Raw genomic sequence first — 26,270 nt, 5'->3', positions numbered from 1 at the left:
GCATACGGTGTATTGGCCTTCATCAGTCGTGGAATTGAATTTAGGAGCTGAGGTAATGCCGTATATGTATATTGAACAGATTAAAAATCGTTGAAAATCAGAAATAATATGTATTAACAAAGTGAGTTAATGTTCGCGGGTTCAATGTCCATTTAGGAATCGGATGGCAGAGGGGAAGAAGCTGTTCCTGAATCACTGAGTGTGTGCCTTCAGGCTCCTGTACCTCCTCCCTGATGGTAACAGTGAGAAAAGGGCATGCCCTGGGTGCTGGAGGTCCTTAATAATGGACGCTGCCTTTCTGAGACACCGCTCCTTGAAGATGTCCTGGGTACTTTGTAGACTAATACCCAAGATGGGGCTGACTAAATTTATGACCCTCTGCACTTCTCTTGGTCCTGTGGAGTAGCCCCCCCCCCCCCATATCAGACAGTGATGCAGCTTGTCAGGATGCTGTCTGTGGTACATTTATAGTTTGAGTGTTTTTGTTGATGCCCCAAATCTCTTCAAACTCTAATGAAGTATAGTTAGCCCTCTATACCCTATCTGAACCATCCATGCACCTGTCCAAACTTCTCCTAAATGTTGAAATCAAACCAGCACCTGCCACTTTTGTGAGTCTGCTCTGCCATATAGTTACAAAAAAAAAGCATAAATAATATGTGGCTGTACAAAGCATTCACAAGATATAGGAGTAAAATTAGGCCATTCGGCCCATCAAGACTGCTGTGCCATTCCATCATGGCTGATTTATTATCCCTCTCAATCCCATTCTCCCAGCTTCTTCCTTTGACACCCTGACTGATCAAGAACCTTTAAACCTCCGCCTCAAATCTACTAATGTCTTGGCCTCTACAGCTGTCTGTGCCAATCAGTTCCACGGATTCACCACTCTTTGGCTAAAGAAGTTCCCCCTCATCTCTGTTCTAAAGGGACAGCTGTCTATTTTGAGCCTGTGTGCTCTGGTCCAGGAGTCTCCCACTACAGGAAACATCCTCTCTCCGTCCACTCTATCTAAGCCTTTCAATATTTAGATTAGATTATGAGGACACACAGTCCTCTTTTATTGTCATTTAGTAATACATGTATTAAGAAATGATACAATGTTTTTCCAGAATGATATCACGGAAACACATGACAAACCGACTTAAAAACTAACAAAAGCCACATAATTATAACATATAGTTACAACAGTGTAAAGCAATACCGTAATTTGATAAGAACAGACCATGGCACAGTGAAAGTCTCAAAGTCTCTCGAAAGTCTCATCATCTCATGCAGACAGTGAACCCCCAGCGCCGCAAACTTGCCGATGCAGCATCCTGGAAGCATCCAACCACAGTCCGACTCTGAGTCCGTCTGAAAAGTCCGAGCCTCCGACCAGCTCTCCGGCACCGAGCACCAACTCTGCCGAGCGCTTCGGCCCCGGCAACAGGCAAAGTTGAGGATTTGGGGCCTTTGTCTCTGGAGATTCTCGATCGCGCAGTAGCAGCGGCAGCGAAGCGGGCATTTCAGAAGTTTCTCCAGGTGTTCCTCCGTGCTTCTCACGGCTGTCTCCATCAAATCCGGATTGTGCATGACCCCTAGTTAACACATAGGATATCATTCGGAATGGCCACGCATGCTGCATCATGCCACCATCTCCTCCGCCCTCCTGGCAGAAGCCTATCAACATTTGATAGGTTTCAATGAGATCCCCCCCCACCTCATTTTTCTAAACTCCAGTGAGTACAGGCCTAGAACCATCAAATGCTTCTCATACATTAACCGTTTCGTTCCCAGAATCATTCTTGTGAACTTTCTCTGGATCCTCTTCGATTCCAGCACAGCCTTTCTTAGATAAGTGGCCCAACACTGCTCACCGTACTCCAGGTGTGGTCTGACCAATGCTTTACAAAGTGTCTACATTGCTTTTATAAAATCATAGAAAAGTACAGCACAGAAACAGGCTCTTTGGCCCATCTAGTCATGTCAAGCTATTTAAACTGCCTACTCCCATTGACCTGCACCGGGACCATGGCGTCCTACACCCCTATCATTTAAATACCTGTCCAGACTTCTCTCTTAAACATTAAAATCGAGCTTGCATGTCCCACTGGCGCTGGCAGCTCATTCCCACTCTCACCACCCTCTGAGTGAAGATGTTTCCCCTCATGTTCTCCTTGAACTTTTCACCTTTCACCCTTAACCCATGACCTCTCTGTGTAGTCCCACTCAACCTCAGTGGAAACAGCCTGCTTGCATTTACCCTTTCTATCCCCCTCATAACTTTGTATACCTCTGTCAAATCTCCCCTCAATCTTCCAGTCCTCGTGAAATGGTAATTTTAACTATTAATTTTTGGGTAGCACCACTGGTTACAGATTAGTTACCAGTTGTTTTGAAACAAAGGGTAGCTAATTATCCATCACACAGAGAGAAGGTCTGATGAAGGTTGATTGAGGGCAATTTTGAGTAAGCAAAAGTGTGCTGTGTTGATTTAGCTCAGAAGATGTGGTTTCAGCGTGTGGTTAGAGTTTGACTTTGATCAGAAGGTGTGGCAGATGAGCAAACAGTTCAACTGACTAAGCATCTACTTCCGAGTGGCTTGGTTAGTACAGCCTCTGCCAGTGAGCTGGGCCAGTGCGGCCTCTGCCCATCAGCTGGGTTAATACAGTGATCTGTGTTCACTCTGACCTCCAGTGCTGTGCACCTGGGGTTTGCGTGTTCTTCCTGTGGATTTGTGGGTTTTCTCAGAGCTCAACTTTGTTTGCATGTCCCAAAGGTCTGCACGTTGCTCTGTTAATTGGCCTCTCTGAAGGTATACTGAGTGTGTAGTAGAATCTGAAGGGCTTCATCATCATCATCTTCATTATGTGCAGTGTTTGATGTTGCCCAGAAGAAAGCAATGGCAAGCCTCTTCTATAGAAAAATATGCCAATCATTGTCATAGACCATGATCGTCCTATACATACTTTTCCACAGAAGTTGCTTGCATTGCATTCTGGGCAGTGTCGTTGCAAGATGGGTACCCCCCACCCCACCCCCGGCCACTATTAAGAGATTGCCTGATTGGCGTCAGTGGTCACATAACTAGGATACTTGTGATATGCACCCTCTGCTCATACGACCATCCACCACCTGCTCCCATGGCTTCACATGACCTTGATTTGGTGTGGGGAGGGGTGTGGTCTAAGCAGGTGCTACACCTCGCCCAAGGGTGACCTGCAGGCTAGTGAAGGGAAGGAACACCTTACACCTCCTTTGGCAGAGAGGGATTGGGGAGAACAAAATAGTTCAAGGTAGGACTAGTGTAATGACACAAGACTGGAGATGCAACACACAAGCTGCTGGAGGAACTGAGTAGATTATTGCTTGGGATTCATGTAAGATAGACGCTTGACTGCTGGCCTGGAATCGATGGGTCAAAAGATGAGTTTCTCAGCTCTGTGACTAGACCATTAGAACAAAACAAGTCCTTGCTCTTCCCCCAGTGCTTTGTATGACCCTGGGCTGTTGCAAAGTGGTTTGGGATTCGGTCGATAGCCTAAAGTTAGGTCACTGTGCACAGTGAGGGCAGGGAAATAAATTGGGGCTGGGCATGATGGAATTTCTCAGAGAGCTGGCGTTCACTCAGTGGGTCATTGGACTCTCTCCTGCTTCGTGGTGATGTGAAACAAATAGCAGTGTGGTGATGACCAATTAACTCATTCCTCTGGGAATGTTGGGTGGAGATTATACATTTAATGTGGCCGCCATTAGCTGTACCTGTTAATGCAAAAATCTAATCAGCCAATCATGTGGCTGCAGCTCAATGCATAAAAGCATGCAGACATGGTCAAGAGGTTCAGTTGTTGTTCAGACCAAACATCAGAATGGGGAACGAAATGTGATCTAAATGGCTTTGACTGCGGAGTGATTGTTGGTGCCAGACAGGGTGGTCTAAGTACCTCAGAAACTGCTGATCTCCTAGGATCTGCACAACAGTCTCTAGAGATTATAGATAACGGTGCAAAGAACAAAAACGTATTCAGTGAGCAGCAGTTCTGTGGATGAAAACGCCTTGTTAATGAGAGAGGTCGAGGCACAGCTGAGAGAGCAGTGTGCTGCCTTCAGATCGCGGGATAAGATAGCTCTCAGGCCAGCAAGAGCTCTGCTTTCCCATGCCATCAGGATTATTCACAAAGAATATACAGCCATTTCTGTGACACCAAAGGCACGAGGCACATGTGGCAGGGTACTCAGTCCACCACAGACTACAAGTCCACCCTGCATGTCAAGAATAGTGGCGCTTCTCTTCCTGATGGGCTGAGTGTCTTTTATGCTCAGTTTGATGTACAGTACATTGTGCTGGTGAGAAAGACCCCCCCTCCCACCCCACCCCACCCCACCCCAACTTCTCCCCAAGGAGCAGACACTCTGGCTGCAGCTGATGTGAGGAAGATCTTGGCCAGGGTCAACCCATGTAAATCTGCAGGGCCTAATTGGGTACTGGCCCAGTTAACAGAGGTTCTAGCAAACATCTTCAACATTTCTCCCGAGCAGTCCTCTGACCCTTGGATCTTGGTGCCCAAGAGGATGACATTATGGATCGCACACACCAGGATGCTGTTTATTGGCTTCAGCTAGATGTTTTATGTGATCATCCCTCAGAAGGTGGTGGGAAACTGTCCTTGTTGGATCTCACCACCCTTCTTTGTTACTGGATCCTGGACTACTTGACAGAAAAGCCACAGTCAATCCATGTTGGCAGAAAAATCTCCAGCCCCTTGAGTGAAGCTATCCCCTCTGGTTCAAGAGCCTGATGGTTGAGGGGTAATAAATGTTCCTGAACCTGATGGTGTGAGTCCTGATGCTCCTGTACTACCTTCCTGATGGCAGCAGTGAGAAGAGAACATGTCCTGGGCGGTGAGGATCTGAAGGGCATTGGTATTTTAATACCAGGCCGTGATGCAGCCAGTCAATACACACTTCACTACGTGTCTATAAAAGTCTGTCAAAGTTTTAGATGTCATGCTGAATCTTTACAAACATCTAAGAAAGCAGAGGCCCTGCTGTGCTTTTTTAGTAATGGCGCTTGTGTGCAAGGCCCAGGAAAAATCCACTGAAATGATAACACTGAGGAATTTAATGTTGTTCTTCCTCTCCACTTCTGATCCCCCAGTGGACCTCTGGTTTCATCCTCCTGAAGACAATAATCAGCTGCTTGGTCTTGCTGACATTGAGAGGTTATTGTTGTCGTTGTGGCATCACTTGGCCAGGTTTTTAATCTCTCTCCTATATGCTGAATCATCACCATCTTTGATTTGGCCATCATCAAACTCGTATATGGTATTGGATCTGTACTTAGCCACACAGTCATAATTGTAAAGCAAGTAGAGCGGGGGTGGAGGGGGGGGCTAAGCCCACAGCTTTATGGTGCTCCTGTGCTGATGGAGATCATGGAGGAGATGTTTTTGCCAATCTGAACTGACTGGGGTCAGCAAATGAAGAAATCGAGGACCCAATTGCACAAGGATGGGGGCTCCTAACCTTTTTTATGTCATGGACCAATACCATCAAGCAAGGGGTCCAAGGACCCCAGGTTAGGAATATCTGTATTAAGGCTAAGGTCCTGAGGCTTATTGATTAGTTTTGAGGGGATGATGGTATTGAAAGCCGAGCTGCAGACAGTGAAGAACATCCTGATACATGCATCTTTGCTGTGCAGATTTTCCGGGGTTGAGCGAAGAGCCAATGTGTCGGTGTTGTGCACCTTGGTCCAGAGGAACGTTGTTTCGTTTGGCGGTATACATGTGTATGGTTGAATGACAATGAACTCAACTTGAACTTGACGTCAGAGGAGAATAGCCAGACTGATTCGAGCTGACAGGAAGGTGACAGTACCTCACATTACAACAATGGTGTGCAGAAGAGCATCTCTGAACGCGTAGCGCATCGAACTTACGGCAGCAGAAGGCCACCAGCGTACACTCGGAGGCCACTTTGTTAGGTACCAGATAAAGTGGCCATTGAGTGATATGAGCACTTTGAGGCTGATGTCTTTGGGTTCTGCCTGAGGGGCAGGGATATCCGTTCTTTCCTTGTTGTCTGAGTGCAGTGTTTCTATGCAATTTTTTAATTGTTGGGAAGTGCAAGCCTGCTGGTGCTGGAATCTGGAGCTAAAAACGAACTGTTGGAGGAACTTGGCGAGCCAGGAGTTGGCGCTGGAAGCCTGGAGACACTTGCAGGCTGCCCCCAGCACATCCTTGCTGATTGAATTTGACGCAAACCACGTATTTCATGGTAATATTTTGCTTTACATGCTGTGATGTTTTGTGGCTGCACCGTGGTCATTTGGTTGCGTGCGTGTGTGTGTCTCTGCAAGAACTACACTGCCTTTATTTTTAAGGAACTGAATTTCAAATGGCAGCTATTTTAAGAGCAGGGAGATTTCCTGGTTTTGGGGAAACAGTGCTTACTCTTCATCCACCAGCAGCATTGTTTACCTAGCATTTGGTTAAATACAAATCTGATAATCTGGCTCAGACTCGTAAACACAGGTGCTGGAAATCCAGAGCAACTCACACAAACTTGGAGGAACTTAGCAGGTCAGGTATCTATGAAAATTAATGAACAGTTGATGTTTCGGGTTGAGACCTTCACTGGGACTGGAAAGGAAGAGGGAAGAAACCAGAATAAGGTGGTGTGGCGGGGGGGGGGGGAAGGGAGGGAGAGGATATGTGGCTGTGGTAGCGAATTTGAGTGAGCAGTTGGTCGAAGAGTCAGCAGCAGAAACCGCAGAGGGGGAGCCATGAGAGAGTGTCTCACTGAACTCGGCCGGCTTTCTTGCTTTGTGGCTTTGTGTTTGTCAGCTTCATGGTGATTTGCCCTGCTAAATGATGAACTGAGACCGATGCTACGGCCTTACTCCGTGCTATCGGATCTAAGAAGTCAATTGGTTTCAGAAAGTTGTTGCTTCCTTCTATTTGCAAGATTTGTTTTTTTTCCCTCTTTTATGGTGCGTTGGGTGTTGGTCTTTTTTTATTTGGGTTCTTCTGGGTTTCTTTGTTTTGTGGCTGCCTGTAAGCAGAAAATCTCAAGTTTGTACAATTTATACGTTCTTTGATAGTAAATGTACTTTGAATTCTTCGAACTCCTGTTGTGGAGGAGATTTAAACTATAGGGTAGCCATACCTCAGGGAGACTGTAGTGGACTGAAGTGTCTCAACTGAAACTGTCAACAGTGGTTTCCCCTTCATAGATGCTGCCCGACCTGCTGAGTTCTTCCAGCATTTTGTGTCTGTTGCTGTGTTTTTATTCCGGATCAGCCTGCTCTGCCAGTGCGCTGTGCCTAGGATCGCCAAGTTAAACTCAACACTTTGTGTTGGAGTGACCAAGGAGTAGCAGATCAGAATCTGAAATCAGACCAGGGACAAGATGATAAGAGGCATAGGTTGAATGGACAGCCAGAGTCGTCTTCCCGGGGCAGAAAATGCTAATACGCGGGGGCATAATTAGAAGGTGATCGGAGGAAAGTATCGGGGAGGGAATGTCAGAGGTAGCTTTTTTTAAACACAGATTGGTCAGATCATAGTTAAAGTGTTGTGTCCAGTTCTGGTTGTCTCATTATAGGAAGGATGTGGAAGCTTTAGAGAGGGTGCAGAGGAGATTTACCAGGCTGCTGCCTGGATTAGAGAGCATGTCTTATGAGGATAAGTTGAGAGAGTAAAGGCTTGTGTCTTTGGAGTGAAGGAGGATAAGAGGTGACTTGATAGAAATGTACAAGATGATAAGAAGCATGTATCGAGTGGACAGCCAGAGGCTTCTTCCCAGGGTGGAAATGGGTGCTATGAGGGGGCATAATTTTTAAGTATGGAGGATGCCAGAGGTAGGTTTTTATACACAGTGTTAGGTGCATGGAATGCTTGGCCAGAGGTGGTGGTAGGGGCAATTAAGAGACTCTTAGATAGGCACATGGATGATAGAAAAACGGAGGGCTATGTAAAAGAGAAGAGTTTGAGTAGGCTGAATGGCCTGGTCTGTGCTGTAATGTTCTGTGTAATGAATCTACCCGAGTAGTGCTCACATAGCTACAAAATATCAGCGAGGTGCCGGTGAACTGATGTAAACATTTCACTCTGCGAAGCAATCCTGCAGCTAACACTGACGTACAGCTGGGAAACCCATCTGTGTACAATGGTTATAGTCAAGTTTAATGTCATTTAACTATATACGTGTATCCAATCGAACAAGACAATGTTTCTCCAGACCACAGTGTAAAGCACAGTAGTACACATAACACACAATAACTTAGGAAAGCAAGGATAAAACTACAGATGAATCACACAAAGTAAAGTGCATAAATTAACTATTGTAAGGTACAGAACAGATTAACCAGTGACACTTCAAATGTGATGCGACAGGGAGTTCAGAAACCTAATGGCCTGAGGGAAGAAGCTGTTTCTCATCCTGTCCGTTCTTGTCTTTATGCATCAGAGTCTCCTGCCAGATGGTAGAAAGTCAAAGACGACGCTGGATGGATGGGTGGGACCATTGATAATACTAAGGCCCCTGCATATGCAGCACTCCTGATAAATGTCCCTGATGGACCGTGGGGAGACCCCTATGGTCCTCTCGGCCATTCTTTCGGTCCTTTGTAAGTCCGATGTTCTGCTCCCAGACCAGATAGAGATGCATCTTGTCAGGACGCTCTGGATGGTGCTCGGTTAAAATTGGTGGGGGGGGGGGGGCGTGGTTGAGGGGGAGCCTCACTTGTCGAGGAAGCAGCTCATGGCCATGTGGAGTCCTTACGATGGGCTGGCAACAAAAGATACAAATACTTCATTTGTGGTACCCGAGAGCGCCAGTTCTGTTCAGGATACTCATTTGTATCGGGCACTGCCAGTTACTTTACCAGGTTCTCGCTCTGCCCAGTCTCCCTCTCGGAGTTTGGGATGTTCAACCGCAGGGATGTCACAAGACAGCACTGGTGCTGAACACAAACACTCGGGCATAGTTTTCCAGCGCGGGTCACAAGATGGTGATCCAGATTGATTTCATTGACTGATTCTCATTCATCCAGAACTGGGGGTGGGTCTGCAACTTCCCAAACTGCTGTCAACACTGTCTCTCCTGCCCACGGGGCACACTTAATTTCTTCAATTAAGCAGAATAATTGTTACCAGAACCTCGCAATAATGCCACTGATTTTTCTTCTGGGTGGGTGGGTAGGTGTGTGTGTGTGTTTCTCCCTGGATATGTGGGCACTGGGTAAATGAAGCCTCGTTTTGTTGTATGAGGTTGTGAGGGAGAGGAGATGGTAGAAAGTAAGAGCAATTAATCAGTCCAGACTTCAGCACACTTAGTCATAAGACCATAAGATACAGGAGCAGAATTAGGACATTTGGTCCATCGAGTCTGCTCTGCCATTTCAGCCATTTCATTGTGGCTGATCTACTTCTCTCTCAGCCTTTTTCCCGCATCTCTTCGTGCCCTGACCAATCAAGAATCAATCAATCTCTTCATTAAATATACATAAAGATTTGACCTCCGCAGCTGCCTGTGGCAAAGAATTCCACAGATTCGCCACTGGCTTAAGAAATTCCTCCTCATCTCTGTTCGAAAAGGATGTCCATCAATTCTGAGGCTCTGCCCTCTGGTTATGGACTCCCTCACTGTAGGAAATATCCTCTCCACATCCACTCTATCGAAGCCTTTCGGCGTTCGATAGATTTCAGTGAGGTCATTCTCCTGAATTCCGGTGGGTAGAGCCACCAAACAGTCTATCAGGACCTTTCATTCAGTGGGTGGGAAACCACCAGCATGGAGGACGCTTCGGGATCCGAAGGTCAATTCCCACACTAGGATAGAGCAGCGGTTAGCGGCTCACTGTAAGATCGGGGTTCATTTCCGGTTGCTGTCTGTAAGGAGTTTGTACGTTCTCCCTTGGCCCTGTGGGCTTCCTCTGAGTGTCCCAATTTCCTCCCACATCCCAAAGACTTGGGGTACGTTGTGAGCATCCTATGTTGACGCCAGAGGGATGGCAACAGTTGTGGGTTGCTCAATCCTCGCAGAGTTGATTGGGCGCAAAAGATGAATTTCACTGTATTCTTCGATGTACGTGTGACAAATAAATCTGAAATGTAATCATTTCAATCTTTAATCAACCCTCTTCTGCTGGCTGAGTTTCCAGAATTTGCAATGCACGATGAAGAGTCTCGGCCTGAGACCTCAACTGTTTATTCCCCTTCACAGATGCTGCCTGACCTGCTGAGTTCCTCCGAAATTTTGTGTGTGTGTTATTTTGGATTTCCAGCATCTGCAGAATCTCCTGTATTTATCCTTTGTGACACATTGTCGTCCTTGGTAGAGCTGTTACTGAAACAAGACTGGGTCTTTTTGAATGGCGAGCTCGGGTTACTAGGAGATCCTCATGGTGATGGAGGTGTGGAAAGCCACGTAAGGTGGAGAGTGTTATTGAGAGGGCATTCCCGTGTACGAACTGGATGCAGGTTCCTCTACTTCACGGCAGCAGCTACCGTTTCCAGGTATTGTTTTTACCAGCTGCAGCTCTGTGGAATTAAAGGGTGATGCTCAGTTCATCTTTGGGTTCTCATGAAAATCTGGTTGAGTAATGTTGTTTGATGACGGATGTCTGCTCTCCGTGTAGTCTGGTCTACACGACTCACGTGTAGTTGATTGTCTTGAGTTCTGGCCAGTTAACGATGCTGTACTGTCAGAAACCTCCACATTCCATGCACGGAAAAATAAAGCAGCTGTCACAGTGGTGAACTGAACAACGAGGAGCCAGGATAGAAAACTGAGCTGTGTGTATCTTCTCAAACAAGGTTATTCTACGTGCACAGTGTGGAGGTTCTTTTTGCCGTTTGCATGAGGAGGGGGTGTTTGGGGTTTTTGTTGCCTTGTGCCCGTGGGGAGGTTGGTGCTTTTCTTTCATCGTGGTGGTCTCTGGAGCGTATATACTGTGCATTTACTTTGATAATAAATGTCTTTCAACCTTGGGGGAAGAAAAAGTCCATCTGCCTTGTACCCGCCTGCCCTTGTCTCTTCTCACCCTCCCATCACCATCTCTCTATTCCAGGGGTCCATGGCATAAAATAGGTCAGGAACCCCTGCTCTATTCGAAATTCATAGTTCAAAATAAATTTATTATTGAAGTACATATACATTGCCACATACAACCCTGAGATTTATTATTCAAAAGCTACAGTCAAATTCATTGCTCGTGTCAGATCAGATCAGTGAGGGTTGTGCTGGGCCACGTTTCCGGTGCCAATAGCATGCTAACAACTCCCTAAATCTAACTGGTATATCTTTGAAATGTGGGAGGAAGCTGGAGTACCTGGAGGAAACCCTCATGGTCACAGGGAGAACTTGTAGGCGGATTGAACCCTGATCTTTGTAAAGCATTGTCTAACTGCTAAATTACAGTTCCTCAGTTTACCCAGCTTCCCATGAACCCTGTTCTTGCTGTTCGGTTTAGTTGCTGGCATGCCATGTTGGCGCTGGAAGCATGACAACACTTGCAGGCTGCCCCAACACAATCCCCTCTTCGATTTGATGCAAACAACATGATTCAATTCCATCACCACCTTAAACAAGCGACTTGTACCTACGTGTCAGTTCTTTATTTGGGGTATAGAACAATGAGCTTATAAGTAGTCGAGTTAGGTGTAACAACACTGAAGTTGTGTAAGACGTTGGTGAGGCCTAATTGGGAGTATTGTGTGTAGTTCTGGTCACCTACCTACAAGAAAGATGTCAATAAAATTGAAAGTCAAGATCATTATGTGCCATGTTGTGGACATGGACCATGATTGGCCTTGGCACTTTTTTTCTACAGAAGCAGTTTGCCATTGTCTTCTGGGCAGTGTCTTTGCAAGATGGGTGACCCCAGCCATTATCAGTACTCTTCAGAGATTGTCTGCCTGGTGTCAGTGGTCACATAACCAGGACTTGTGATCCGCACCGGCTGCTCATACGGCCATCCACCACCGGCTCCCATGGCTTCACGTGACCCTGATCGAGGCGGATGGGGCAAAGTGGGTACTACACCTTGCCCAAGGGTGACCTGCAGGCTAGCGGAGGGAGTGAGTCCCTTATACCTCCTTTGGTAGAGATTATCTCCGTCCTGCCACCCAGTTCAAAAAGTGTAGAGAAAATTTACAAGGGTGTTGTTGGGATTTGAAGATCTGAGTTGGAGGGAAAGGTGAATAGGTTATGACTTTATTCTGCAGAGGTCGCAGCAGAATCTGGACTATTTGGAAAAGTTCAAAGTAAATTTACTATCAAAGTTCATGTATGTCACCATATACCACCCTGAGAAATGCAGGCAAGCATGAGGTGTTACACTTTGGGAGACCACCCAGGGTAGGTCTTGCACATGGAGCGTTTTGAGGCACTGAGGACTGTGCAGTAGAGCAAGAGGGGTCTGGGAATACAGATATGTAGTTTGTTGAAAATAGGCTAGGGAGAGTTTTTGGCACAATGACCTTCATAATTCAAAGTATTGAGTTCAGGAGTTGGGCTGTAATGCTGAGGTTGTATAAGATGTTGGTGAAGCCTCATTTCAGAATCAGAGTCAGGTTTACTATCACCAGCATGTGTCGTGAAATTTGTTAACTTAGAGTATTTGTTAATTTGCAGTATTGTGTCCAATTCTGGTCACTCATTTGCAAGAAAGACATCAATAAGATTGAAAGAGTGAAGAGAACATTTGCAAAGATACTGTTGGGACTGGAGGACCCGAGTTATAGGGAAGGGTTGAATGGGTTTGGAGGTTATGCTGTTGTTAAACAGTCTTATATGTTACGGTGAGCCAAAGCAATCAGCGCCTAGTGGTCAGCTGAAACCCATCCCAGGCTGACTCTCTCTGAATGGTCTTGGTCCTAATCAAGGACTCAACTGTTCTGAGGTAAACCATTAAGATAATGGGGAGAGTGAATTTGAGTTGAGATTTGAGTCTGGTTTAGTTTTACCGAACGAAGGATTATTTCGAATTCCAGTGTGTTCTATTAGCCGGTTTCGGGTCTCATCAGCAGTTCTAGGTGAGTGAACAGAACAGAATACTGTGGGATGGCACGGTAGTGTAATGGTTAGCACAGCGCTTCACAGTACCAGTGACCTGGGTTCATTTCCCATCAGTTTTCCCTGTGACTGTAGGTTTCCTCCCACACTCCAAAGATGTACCTTGGTTAGTAGGTTCATTGTAAATTATTCGGTGATTACTTGCTGCCTGTTATACTGCTTGTATTTAGGGCAGCAATGAAGGTCCTCCATCTCTGGTTGTGTTCTGGGCTTCCTTTCTGCTTTCACTACCGTCAGTCATGTAAGTCCTGAGCGGATACCCAGGAATGCCATCTTCATTGAAGAAGGATTGCTGTTTGACCAGTGAGGGTTGTTCACCCCGACCCTGGAGGACCAGTGGACACCGACACTCTTGGTCTGGCCTCTACCCTCTGACCTGTTTGGCATGGGTAACCCTACCAAGAGCCAAGAAGCCCTGACTCCAGTGGCTTTCCAGGTCATTAAGGCACAGAACCCTCCAAACCCTATGACAAGGTTGTGGCGCTCTGGGAGGGTTCCATGATTAGGCTAGGGTTACATCAGCAGAGCAGTGTGGCTCAAACAAATAAATAGATAGATAAACAAATAAGCAAACCAGTTGACAAAGAGGATTCCTTACAGGAGGCAATTCCAGGTGCTGAATCAAACAAAGTCTGCTTTTAATCGCTGCACGTTAGGGCCGCTGACCGACAGCTAGGTCAATGGTAGTTTTTAAGGCAAAACAAAAAAAAAAGAAATTGGAGATTCAGGAAATCTAAAATGAAACTTAAAAACAAAAGTTGGAAATGTGCGGTCTCCATGAAAGGAGAGCACAGTTAAGTCAAGTTTATTGTCATTTAACTACGTACATGTATATCGCCAAATGAGGAAAAATTTTTCCAGACCAGGATGTAAAGCACAGTAGTACATTTAGCATGCATATAACACACAATAAATTATGAAAGTAAAGATGAAATCTACAGGTGAATTACACATAGATAAACACAGTAAAGTGCATAAATTAAATCTTGTGAGGTACAATACAAATTATCCGATAACACTTTGAATGCGGTGTGGCAGAGAGTTCAGAAGCCTATTGACCTGAGGGGGGGGGGGGAGCCATCTCCCATTCCCACCAGTCATGTCTTGATGCATCAAAGTCTCCTGTTTGATGGTGGAAAGGATGCAGGATGGATGGGTGCATGGGCTCCTTGTGTATGCAGCGCTCCTGATAAATGTCCCCGATGGATGGTAGGGTGACCCCTGTGATGCTCACGGCTGTTCTCACAGTTCTTTGTAGGGACTTCTGGTCTGCTGCTCCCATGCTCCCCTACCAGACAGAGATACAGCTTGTCGGCTTGCTCTCAATGGCCTCCTGTAAAATACAGTTCGGATGGAGGCAGTGGCGAGCCTTTTTGGTTCATTGACCTGAAACATTGGTGGGGTTATTTACACGCTGCTCGACCTGTTGAGTAATTGCAGCTTTTCTTTTTGGTTTGTGTGTGAGTTTTTAAGAGAAATTCCTGAGGGCTCTGTTGTACTGGAGAAAGAGGAAGGTGGTGAGTTGAATTCCAGAGTTCTGTCCCAAGCAGTTTGCAATGGCTGAGATGTCTTGGACAGTTTGCTGATTAGGTTTCCACCAGGACTTTGCCAGTTGGGTTTCAGGAACAGCTACTACCCGTCAACCATCAGGCTGTTGAACCAAAGGAGATAACTGCACTCACCACAACACTGAACTGTTCCCACAACCCATGGGCTCACTTGCAAGTACTCTTCAGAATGAGGTTTAATATCACGGGCATGTGTCTTGAAATTTGTTATCTTTGTGGCAGCAGTACAATGCAATACATAAAATTAGAGAGAAAAAACCTGTGTGTGTGTGTGTGTGTGTGTATTCACTCGCACGCACGCACACGTACATATGTTGTCTTTTGTGTACTGGTTGTCTATCTACTGGGTGCAATCTTCCATTGATTCTATTGTGTTTCTTGCATTCACTGTGAATGCCTGCAAGAAAATGAATTTCAAGGTTGTATATGGTGACATTCATGTACTTTGAGAATAAGTTTGCTTGAACTTTGAAGTGGACATGTCACTTGAAGCCAAGTGACCTCAAACCTCCTGTAGTTAGCCTCGTAGTATTAATGTTTGTAATAGTGAGTCAGCTATTTGGTTACTTGGAAATGGGCACCCAGTTAGTTAACTGGGGCTGTTCAGCCCATTGAAACTGTGCTGTCTGGGAAAGAGCTTGCACTGGGCTTTGTGCTCCTGCAGGTATCATACCTGAAAGCTCACACCCAAAAGCCGCTGGAGCAGGTTGTGGGTTTGTGTCATCCCCCCACTCTTTGTCAGCTCGTTCCTGACCTCCGCCTCCTGGGTGAGTGCCCTTTCCCCTGCCTCTCCTTAGATTGTCCCAATTACTTTCAGGTCCATGCTTCCAGGTCTTTGATGCCTCCAAGATATTGACACTGCTGTAACAGAGAAATGAAGACTATGGCAAGGTCGTGGTGAATTTGCCAGCCCAGAAGTTAGACTGTTGATCCAGATATGAGTTCAAATCACATGGCCCAGGGAATCCCAAGAACATGGAGACAGAGACCGAGGGATTTAGAGTTCAAATTAAATTTGTTACCATATACTAGCTTGACGTTCATTTTCTTGGTGGGTGGGGGATAGAAAAATACAATCGAATTTTTGAAAAAACTAAACTGACAAGGACTGACAAACAAACTATGTGCAAAAGAAGACAAACTGCAAATAAACAATAATACTGAAAACATGGGTTAGAGAGTCCTTGAAAGTGAGTCTGTAGTTCAGAGTAGTGAGTGAAGTTACCCACACTGGTTCAGGAGCCTGATGGTTGTGGGGTAATAACTGTTCCTGAACCTGGTGGTGTGGGACCTGAGGCTCATTGTGGTGAGTGAAGTTATCCACACTGGTTCAGGAGCCTGATGGTTGTGGGGTAATCTCTGTTCCTGAAGCTGGTGGTGTGAGATCTAAAGTTCCTGTATTTCCTGCCTGATCATAACAGTGAGAAGAGAGCATGGCCTGGATGGCAGGGGTCCTTACTTGTGGCAGCTCTCCTAGTAAATATACTCAATGATGGAGAGGGTACCCTTTGTGTGGAGCACTGCGCACACCTCCTCTACTTGGGGGTCTGTCTGAGCTTGGAGGAGGCCTGACTGGCAAGCTGGTGGGTCTTGGAGTCAAAATCTCTGCCCAGCTGCGACGCTGGTCAGGCCTCCTTCATGCAATTCCATACCAGGGAAGAGCGTTGGTAATGATTCAGCTGGTTGCCTCCATGATCTGGTACAGACTGGTTACTGTAGTCCCACCCACTGCTTTTGTCTCCAGGACCCAGAAGAGTTTGGTGGACGACTTCTGGGGCAATGAGAGGTATTGGGTCTCCGCAGCGGTTCTGACTATTCCGATGGCAGAAGGCGGTCAGTCCTTGGTGTGCTTGCACACCCAGCTGGGGGCTCTCTGCCTCAGGACTCTGCAGAGATACCTGTACAGTGACACCCTCCGAGATGGCATGGGCTGGCGACGCACTGTCTACACTGGTGACATTCCCTGCATATGGCACACGGCATCCAGTGGCAAGCCTCAACCGCTCTGCTTTGAGGGAGCAGCCTTGGTTTTATTGAGAGCTACTGTGGATATAGGGTTTAGTCTCGTCCAGACAGGGTGCTCCTGCACCAGAGGGGAAGTGTGCTCCACCTGATGACCGGAAGTGCTCACTGGACCCAGTCCTTGAGGTACCACGCGGGAGAGGGTCCAACATAACATGAACCTCCTTGCAGGGATGCCCACCATGCCATTCCGTGACAATCCAAACGTTTCTTGTACGGGCTGCTCCTGCACACCTTTCGCTTCCTTGCCTTCGTCTGCCGACCGAACTCACCTTGGTGGCCTGTTTTACCGTCTGGCAGCGGAGGAAGTTCCCAGTAGAAATCTCTTTACACAGGGGTCCTTTCCCTGTGCATGGGGACCTGGTGTGGAAGGTGTTGCATCAGGCAGTACCGTACAACAGGTTCACTGACACCCCATCCAGCTGTCCATTCTGTGGCCGGGAGGAGTCAGTGGACCACGCTTAGATAGACGGTGAGAGGTTGCAGCGCCTGTTTGAGTATCTGAAGGGACTGCTGCTAAGGTTCTGGTTACACTTCAGTCCCGTGCTCCTCATATACGGGGACCCAGTTTGTGGAAAGGGGTGGGTCACAAGGAAGATGTCCTGGTGGGCTTGCTGCTAGACCCGGCTGAGATGCCGGATCTAGGTGGCAGAAAGTCGAGGCCTCTGCCTGCTCCTCTTCTGAGGATACGTTCGTGCCCGGCTTTCCTTGGAGAGGGAGCATGTGGTCACAGTGGGGAATTTCTGGGGGTGATGGGCCCCCCAGGAAATTGTCTGTATTATAGACAGTAATAATCATATTTTAGTTTGAATTTGTTCATTGCCTTGTAAATATTTGATGGTTGTAATTTGTGTATTATTGTGTCAATCAACTTTTGTAGTTTGTTCAAAACTAAATAGTGGGAGGCTTTTTACCCATGATGGGCAGGTCTATCGCCACCACTTTCTGTAGGCTTTCCCGTTCCCAGACATTGGTGCTTCCATACCGGACTATGATGCAACCAGTCAGGACACTCTCCGCGTGCATCTGTGGAAGTTTGTCAAAGTTTTTGGTTACGTACTGAATCTATACAAGCGTACAAGAAAGGGGCACTGTCATGCTTTCTTTGTGATGGTGCCAGGACAGATCCTCTGATATATTGATGACAAAGAGTTCAAAGCTGCCCTCTCCACCTCCTGTGTCCCAGTGAGGACTGGCTCCTGAGCCAGCCTCCGGCACCTTCCTCCTGTAGTTGATAATCAGCTCTTTGGTTTTGCTAGCAACACACACAAAATGCTGGAGGAACTCAGCAGGCCAGGCAGCATCTATGGGGGAGAAAAAAGTACAGTTGACGTTTTGGGCCGAACCCCTCCAGCAGGACAGATTTTGCTGATGTTTGGTGAGAGGTTGTTGTGCTGGCACCACTCAGCCAGCTTTTCAACCTCACTCCAATGCGCTGATTTGTCACAACCTTCGATGCGGCTCACAAGAGTGCTGTCGTCAGCAAACTTGTTTGTGGGAACATCTGAACCTGGGAGAGTGGTGCCCTGGTGCTGAAGCTCCTTACGGGCTTTATTCACACCTGACCTTGGAGCAGCCTGTCTGTATGATCAAGTATTCGGGAGACCAGCAAGATGGACCTGTTGAACTTTGGGAATCATCTGTCCTGTGGGAACTCGGTTCAGGGCCTTGCTTCTGACTTGTGAGCTGCTGCGATTTTGCTGGAAACAGGGAAGGAGCTGTACCTTAAAGTATCCGGGTGCAAAATGCCAAAGAAACACCCAGCAAGTCGGGCAGCATCCTCAGCAGGTTTGCAAAGAGCGTGGAATGGGAAGTTAAACTGAAATAGGTGACTACTGGGAGACCTCGGAGGAAGGGGAGGGGAGGGGCTAGTAACCCTCCCCGTCCTGTCACCCCAGCCTTCTACTGTTGTGGCTTCTTTCCCCTTCCATTCCAGTCACGTAAAGGATCTGGACTGTGTATTCCCCTCCATGAATGTTGTTTGACCTGCTGAGTTCCTCCAACATTTTGTGTGTGGATTTCAAAGTTCAAGGTAAATTTTATTATCAATTACATATATGTCACCATTTATAAGATTCATTTCCTTATGGGCATACTCAACAAATCTATAGGATTATAACCACAACAGAATCAATGAAAGATTGCCCAACTTAAAGCATTCAACCAGTGTGCAGGAGACAAGAAACTGCAAATAATAATAAGAAACAATAATAATAAATAAATAAGCAACAAGTATCGAAAGCTTGAGATGAAGAGTTCCTGAAAGTGAGTCCGTTGGTTGTGGGAATATTTCAATGACGGGGCAAGGGAAGTTTTTCCCTTGGGTTCAAGTGCCTGATGGTTGAGGGTGTTGACTGTTCCTGAACCTGGTGGTGCGAGTCTGGGGCTCCTGTATCATCTTCCTGATGGCAGCAGCGAGATGAGAACATGTCCTGGGTAGTGATGAATGCTGCTTTCCTGTGCAGTATTTCATGTAGATGTGCTCACTGGTCAGGGGGGCTTGGCTTCTGATGGACATGGTATGGAAAGGGAAGATGAGACTGGAATTCTCTTTTGCAAACCAAAATTAATATTAAATGTTAGGCATAAGGTGAGTTTGGACAAACTTGGCTTATTTGCACTGGACTGTCAGGAGACTGGTGGGGATTTCTGTTGATGGAGGCTGCTTTCCTGTGACACCATTTCATGTAGATACACTCGATGGTTGGGAGGGCTTTACCCGTGATGGACTGGGCTGCATCCACTACTTTTCCAGCATCTGCAAAGTCTTTTCTGTTCATCTTAAAGTATCCACTCCATGTTGGGATATGACAATATTCTGCACCGTACATGTCGCCCCTCACATTCTGTTGCATTTATTGAGAACAGTTTGAAAGCGCATTTGTGCGTCTGTGTGTGTGTGAACAGAACCATGTCCATCTGTCACCCTGGTAGTCAGACTTGCTTTGATTATGTTTCTGTAGACTTAACAGCAAAAGGATCGGATTTCAGACCAACAGTCACCTGAGAGTGTGTGTGTGTGTGCTGTACTGAAGGAATGTAACTAAACCAGTTGTCGTTCGCCAGAAGAGCATGTGCGTACAGATTTTGTTCTCATAGTATACTTTAATGTAAGTCTCCAAATCTCGGTGCATGTGGTTCAGAGCGCAGGTGTTTGTGGCCACGCACCGACACCAAACTCAGCCGTACTCCTCCACCTTTCCACATTTTTTTGAAGTTTAGATTGGCTTAATTTGTCAAATGGATAGTACTATGCAAAAAATCTTGGCACGTATGTATAGCTCGTGTGTCCAAGACTTCCCGCTGTTCTGTAGTAATCTTGTGTATGCACTGTATTGCTGCCACAAAATTTCACAGCATACAGTACTGTGCAAAATTCTTGAGCATGTACATATAGACAGGGTGCCTAAGACTTTTACACAGTACTGTACTGATTTTGTGTATTGCACTATACTGCTGTTGCAAAAAAAACCCACAAACTTCATGACATATGTGAGTGATGATAACCCTTATTCTGATAGAGTGGGAAGGGGGCAGGGAGGGAGGAATTATGGTTGAGAAAAGGGGAAAAGAGAGGGGAGGGAGCGGGAAGCACCAGAGAGACCTTTTGTAATGATCAATAAGCCAACTGTTTAGAATCAAAAGAGCTTGCCTGGTTTCTCGGGGCTGGGTGTGTCTACACCTGCACCATCCTTACCATCTCCCCCCCCCCCCCAGCACTCCTTCTCAGCCACCTGTCCAGCAGTTCTCCACCCTCACCATTCCCAACATCCTTTGCTGCCACTAGATTTACAAACTCACTGTGCGTTTGACAATCACAGTGCTGTGCAGAAGTTTTGACACTCTAGTTATATATGTGCCTAAGCCTTTTGTACAGTAGTGTACAGTGAAACACACAGTGAAATGTGTTGGTTGTCCACCACAGTCCCAGGGAGTGCTGGGAGAATCCTACAAGTGTTGCCATGTAGTGTACCCACTACTTCCTGACCCTAACCTGTAGGCCTTTGGAATGAGGGAGCAAAGCGGAGCAACCAGGGGAAACCCATGCAGTCATGGGGAGAACATACAAACGCCTTGCACTCATCAGCAGGAATCGACCTGGGTCGCTGGCACTGTAATGCTACCACGCAGTCCTCTTCAGCAGGGGTAGCACAAAACCAGTGGGCTGAATGGCCTCACCCTCTGTTATATCATGCCATTGAAGCTGCCAAATCCTCTGCCCAGCAAAAGTGCGTGAAATTAAGACATACCCTTCCCCAGCCCACCTGAAACATTCCCGCTCTCCCCCCCATATACATCACGTTCCTTCATCATATTGGAGTCACTTTGCCACCTCGAAGAGCTGGCATTCTGTGGCCCGTCACTGCTGGAGCATATGCCTGTGCAAACGTTGTTGGTAGAGTCTCAGATGGTAGTGAGAGGGCGTACAGGAACGAGATATACCAGCTAGTTAAGTGGTATTGCAGCTACAACCTTGCACTCCTCGTCAATAAGACCAAAAAATTGATTGTGGACTTCGGAAAGGGTAAGATGCCAATCCTTATAGAGGAAGCACAAGTGGAGAGAGTGACAAATTTCAGGTTGCTGGGTGTCAGTATCTCTGGGGACCTAACCTGGACCGAACGTATCAATGCAGTTATGAAGGAGGCATGACAGTGGCTATATTTCATTTGGAGTTTGAGGAGATTTGGTATGTCACTCAAAACACACTCAAATTTCTACAGAGGTACATTGACTGGATGCATCACTGTGTGGTATGGTGTGTTGGGGGGGGGGAGGTGCTGATGCACAGGATCGAAGTAAGAAGTAAGCTTCAGAGAGTTATAAACGTAATCATCTCCATCATGGGGACCAGCCTCCATAGTATCCAGGACATCTTCAAAGAGCGTTGCCTCAAAAAGCAGCCTCCATCATTAAGGACCCCCACCACCCAGACCATGCGCTTTTCTCACTGTTACCATCAGGGAGGAGGTACAGGAGGTCACACACTCAACAATTCAGGAACGGCTTCTTCCCCTCTGCCATCCGATTCCTAAATGGACAATGGACCCATGAACACTACCTCACTACTCTTTTATTTCTAATTTTTTGCACTTATTTAACTTAACTACTGTAATTCAGCTTTTTCCCCTCTATGATTATGTTTGCATTGTACTGCTGCCACAAAGTTAACTAATTTCACAACATGTGCTGGTGATATCAAATCTGGTTCTGTTTCGTACCATGCTGCATTCGTCCGTGGTCTGTCACCATTTGACACCCCCTCACCCCCACCCCCCACCCCCCACCATTTCACTCTTACTTTCTTCCTTTTTGGCATCGCTGACCTTTCACCTCGATGAGTGCAGTTTGGTGTGTGAACGTGCTTCCTGCCCAGTTTCCTGTCCTCATTAACTTGCTCAGGCTTCAGGGCGAGAATTGGCAAGCTTGCGCTGGGAGGTTCCAGTGCACTGTAGTCGCTCGGCGACAGACGTGGGCTTACTGTTGTAAGTGGCAGATGGAGTCCAACCCAGAAAAGTGTGAGTGAATCACTTTGTAAGGCCAAACCTGCAGACAGCATACAGGGTTAATGGCAATATTCTTAGCAGTGTGGAGAAACAGAAGGATTCTGAGATCCATGGCCACAGATCCCTCAAAGTTGCTGCACAAGTTGATAGCCGTGAGGTTATGTTGCAGCTCTAAAACTCTGGTGAGACCACACTTGGGGTTATGGTCACCACATTCTGGGAAGGAGGAGATTTACCAGGTTGCTGTCTGGATTAGGAGAATGTGCTTTGGAGCCTCCACACCAGATGGAGATGCAACCAGTCAGAATGCTCTATATAGAAATTTGTTAGACTCTTTGACATACCAATTATCTTGGGGTGTCACACACAAAATGCTGGAGGAACTTGGCTGACCAGGCAGCATTTATGGAAAAGAGTAAACAGTCTATGTCTTGGACTGAGACGCTGTCTTCAGGACTGAAAGTCAGATGAAGAATGTGGGGGGTGGGGGGAGGTTTAAGGTGGCAGGTGATAGGTGAAACTGGGGGAGGGGTGAAGTAGAGAGCTGGGAAGTCGATTGGTGAGAGAGATGAAGGGCTGGAGAAGGTAGAAATCTGATAGGAGAGGACAGAAGGCTATGGAAGAAAGGGAGGAGGGCAATGATGCACAAGAGATATGGTGACAGAGGGAAACGGGAATGGGAAGTGGTGAAGTGGGGGTGCAATTACCGAACTTTGAGAAATCGATGTTCACACCATAAGGCTACAAGCCACCCAGACAGAATATAAGTTGTTGCTCCTCCAACCTGAGTGTGGCTCATCGCGGCAGTAGAGAAGGCCGTGGACTGACATGTTGACATCCCTCTGGTGGTGGTCCTCCTTCCCTTTCTTCCATGGTCTTCTGACCTCTCCTCATCAGATTCACCCCTCTCCAGTTCTTTACTTCGCCCCTCACCCTTTCCCAGTTTCACCCATTGCCTACCACCCTGTACTACTTCCTCCCCTCCCCCTACCTTCTTACTCTGGCTTCTGTACCTCTCCAGGTCAAGTCTCTCAGCCTGAAACATCGGCTTTTTATTCCCCTCCATTGATGCTGCCTGGCCTGCTGAGTTCCTCCAGCATTTTGTGTGTGTGTGTTGCCCTGGATTTCTGGCATTTTCTCATGTTTGAAATATTTTAGTCTGCTGCCTTTGTACTCATATTTAGCCGTAAAGTGTTTTGAGGGCGCCTGAGGCTGTGAATGTAAGGCTGATTCCATTTTAAACCTTTGAGTCAGCCCTCGTGTTGTCTGCTTATCTGTGTCCCAACGAGAGCCTGCTTTACCCACGTGAGGGCACGTCGTGTAACACGCTGCCCATTATGGTGTCTTGGTTGTATAGTGTGGTGCCAAGGCAATTTCACGGGGTTTGAATTTTTAGGGATCGGGCAGATTTGCAACATCACGTAAGACCAGAAGATATCGGAGTAGAATGAGGCCATTTGGCCCATCAAGCCTGCACTGCCATTTCATCATGGCTGATCCAATTCCCTCTCAGCCCCAATCTCCTGCCTTCTCCCCGTATCCCTTCATGCCCTGATTAATCAAAAATCTATCAATCTTGACCTTAAATATACATAAAGATTTGGCCTCCACAGCTTCCTGTGGCAAAGAATTCCACTGATTCACCACTCTCTAGCTAAAACAGTTCCTCCTCATCTCCGTTCTAAGAAGATGCCCCTCTATCCTGAGGCTTTTCCACTGGTCTTAGACTCTTCCACTATAAGAAACATCCTCTCCACTCCCAGTCTATCAAGGCCTTTCACCGTTTGAGAGCTGCCAACTTAAGATGGGGTGCATTGCATTTGTCTGTAGCTGCACGAGCGCATGACAATTGGACTGCTGTGGGCTTGTTCCTGCCAACAGCTTGGCACACACCGTCAGTTTACAGGACATGACACTCGGAGACTTGGGCAAGAATATATTTTAGTGCGACTGGTGTCGTAGTTATATGTGCTGGGTGTGTGCCTGTTGGTGCCACGATTTACACCTTGACCCTGGAGGAACACTGTTTTGTTTGGCTGTATTCATGGGCATTTATGAACTTTGACATGGTCCATGCAACTACAGGGTCTTGGGGTGTGATACGACAGCAGCCCCGTGTTTCAGTTGTTATTTACAACAGTCCTAACCTCGCCACAACAAAGTTGCCAAGAAATCTCAGCTGACTGGTTGGTAATTGTGTGTTGGTTGAGAATCCTGTGGTTTAAATCTTGTTTTAAGTAACCATCAGTTCCACCCAGGTGGATAATTTAGTTGGCAGTGTGCATGCCTGGCTGCTTTAGTAATCACACTCTGGATGGGTGTGAGCATCTGCTGGGGTTTTTTTTTAGCAATCCTGGAAGATGAGCAAGTCGCCATCTGAATGCAGTTCCACGTTACCTTTATCTGTCTTTAGTGAGTAGGAGGCCTGTGCTTTCCCGCTTGTGGGTAGAGTCATCGTTGGGAAGTGTGGAGCAGAGCTTCGCGCCCTTTCTGTTCTTTGAGTCTGCACGCCCATTGGCTAATCCCACTTGTGGCAATTCTACTCTTCCACAACTCCCATCGAATTCTACCGGATTCTGCCCCGAAACCACACATCCTCGCCTAGTTGGGATGTGGGAGAAATCGAAACCCTAGGGAAACCTACACGTCATGGGGAGGATGTACAAACTCCTTACAGTGTCTGAATTAAACTCCACATTCCTATGTTGCACTAATGGCTGCATAACTGTGGCACCCTGTGTTTCAAGAAGGCATTGCTTCTGCCTCGTGAATGTTATTTGGTTCTCCGCACGTGAGTATCACTGGCAAGCTCGTAACATTCAAAGTTCAAAGTAAATTTATCATCAAAGTTCATGTATGTCACCAGATACAACCCTGAGATTCATTTCCTGTGGGCATACGCAATAAATCTGTAGAATAATATCTATAACAGGATCAATGAGAGACTGCACCAACATGGACTGCAAAAGGCGACAAACTGCAAATACAAAAAGAAATAATTATTATAATAAATAAGCAATAAATCAGGGACTCCAAACCTTTTTTATGCTAGGGACCCCTACCGTTAACCAAAGGGTCTGTGGATCCCAGGTTGGGAACCCCTGAAATAAATAACAAGCATATGAGATGAAGAGTCCTTGAAAGTGAGTCCGTAGGTAATGAGGCAAATGAATTTATCCCCTTCAGTCTGAGCTGCTGAGTTCCTGCAGTATTTTGTTGTGTGTTGCTCTGGATTTCCAGCATCTGCAGAATTTCTTATGTTCTTCGACAAAGGAGCAGGAATTCGGCCATTTGCCCATCAAGATGGCTCCACCATTTCATTATGGCTGCTCCATTTCCCTCTCGGCCACAATCTCCTGCCCGCTCCTCATAGCCCTTTATGTCGTAAGTAATCACAAACCTAGCAACCTCTGCCTTAAATATACCCAGTGAGCCGGCCTCCACAACTGCCTGTGGGAGCAAATGCTACAGATTCACCACACAGCTTTACCTCCAATGAGAAGAGGGAATGTCCTAGGTCACGGAGATCCTTAACGATGGACGCTGCCTTCCTGAGGCATCGCTCCTAGAAGGTGTCCTGGCTAGAGCCCATGATGGAGCTGACTAAGTTTGCAACTTGCTTCAGCCTTATGCGATTGCCCCTCCCCATACCAATAACGAAGCATGTTGGGGCTTTAGAGAGGGTGCAGAAGGGGTTTGCTGCCTGGATTAGAGTGTGTTTTCCCTGAAGCATCTGAGGATGATAAAAAACTTATAAGGTTATAAGAGCCACAGAGTAGAAAAACAGTATCTTTTTTTCCCTGGGGTGGAAGTTTCTCATATCAAAGGGCACTTAAAGTGAGAGGGTATGCCTGGGGAAAGTTTTCTGGAATGTGTTTCCAGAGGCATTGGTGGAGGCAAATGTGATAGATATATTCGTGAAGCTCCGGGATGGGCACATGAACGTACAGTTAATGGATACTGTGTAGACAGAAAGACTTCATAGAACAGTATAACACAGGAACAGGCCCTTCAGTGCACCAGTTAAATTAGTAATCAAATGACCAACTAACCTAATCTCTTCTGCTTGCACAATGTCTATATCCTTTCATTTACCTCGCTTTCATGT

At 46.7% G+C, this 26,270-nt stretch overlaps 1 protein-coding gene across 7 annotated transcripts in view; it reads left to right on the top strand.

Moving 5' to 3' along the window:
• Positions 1 to 26,270, top strand: part of LOC134354606 (BRD4-interacting chromatin-remodeling complex-associated protein-like) — a 168,575-nt gene that overhangs the window by 42,651 nt on the left and 99,654 nt on the right. The window contains exon 1 of one of the 7 annotated variants that reach the window (XM_063063606.1): positions 19,668 to 19,729. The exons of the other annotated variants lie outside the window; for them this stretch is intronic. The gene's annotated coding sequence lies outside the window, so the exon portion shown is untranslated. Of the gene's footprint in view, positions 1 to 19,667; positions 19,730 to 26,270 lie in introns of those variants that run through there. 7 annotated transcript variants of the gene reach the window in all.

This window comes from Mobula hypostoma, chromosome 12 (assembly GCF_963921235.1).
Source record: "Mobula hypostoma chromosome 12, sMobHyp1.1, whole genome shotgun sequence".
NCBI classification, from domain to species: domain Eukaryota; kingdom Metazoa; phylum Chordata; class Chondrichthyes; order Myliobatiformes; family Myliobatidae; genus Mobula; species Mobula hypostoma.
The sequence above is the reverse complement of the archived record's forward strand: the minus strand, read 5'-3'. Positions and strand labels throughout refer to the sequence as shown.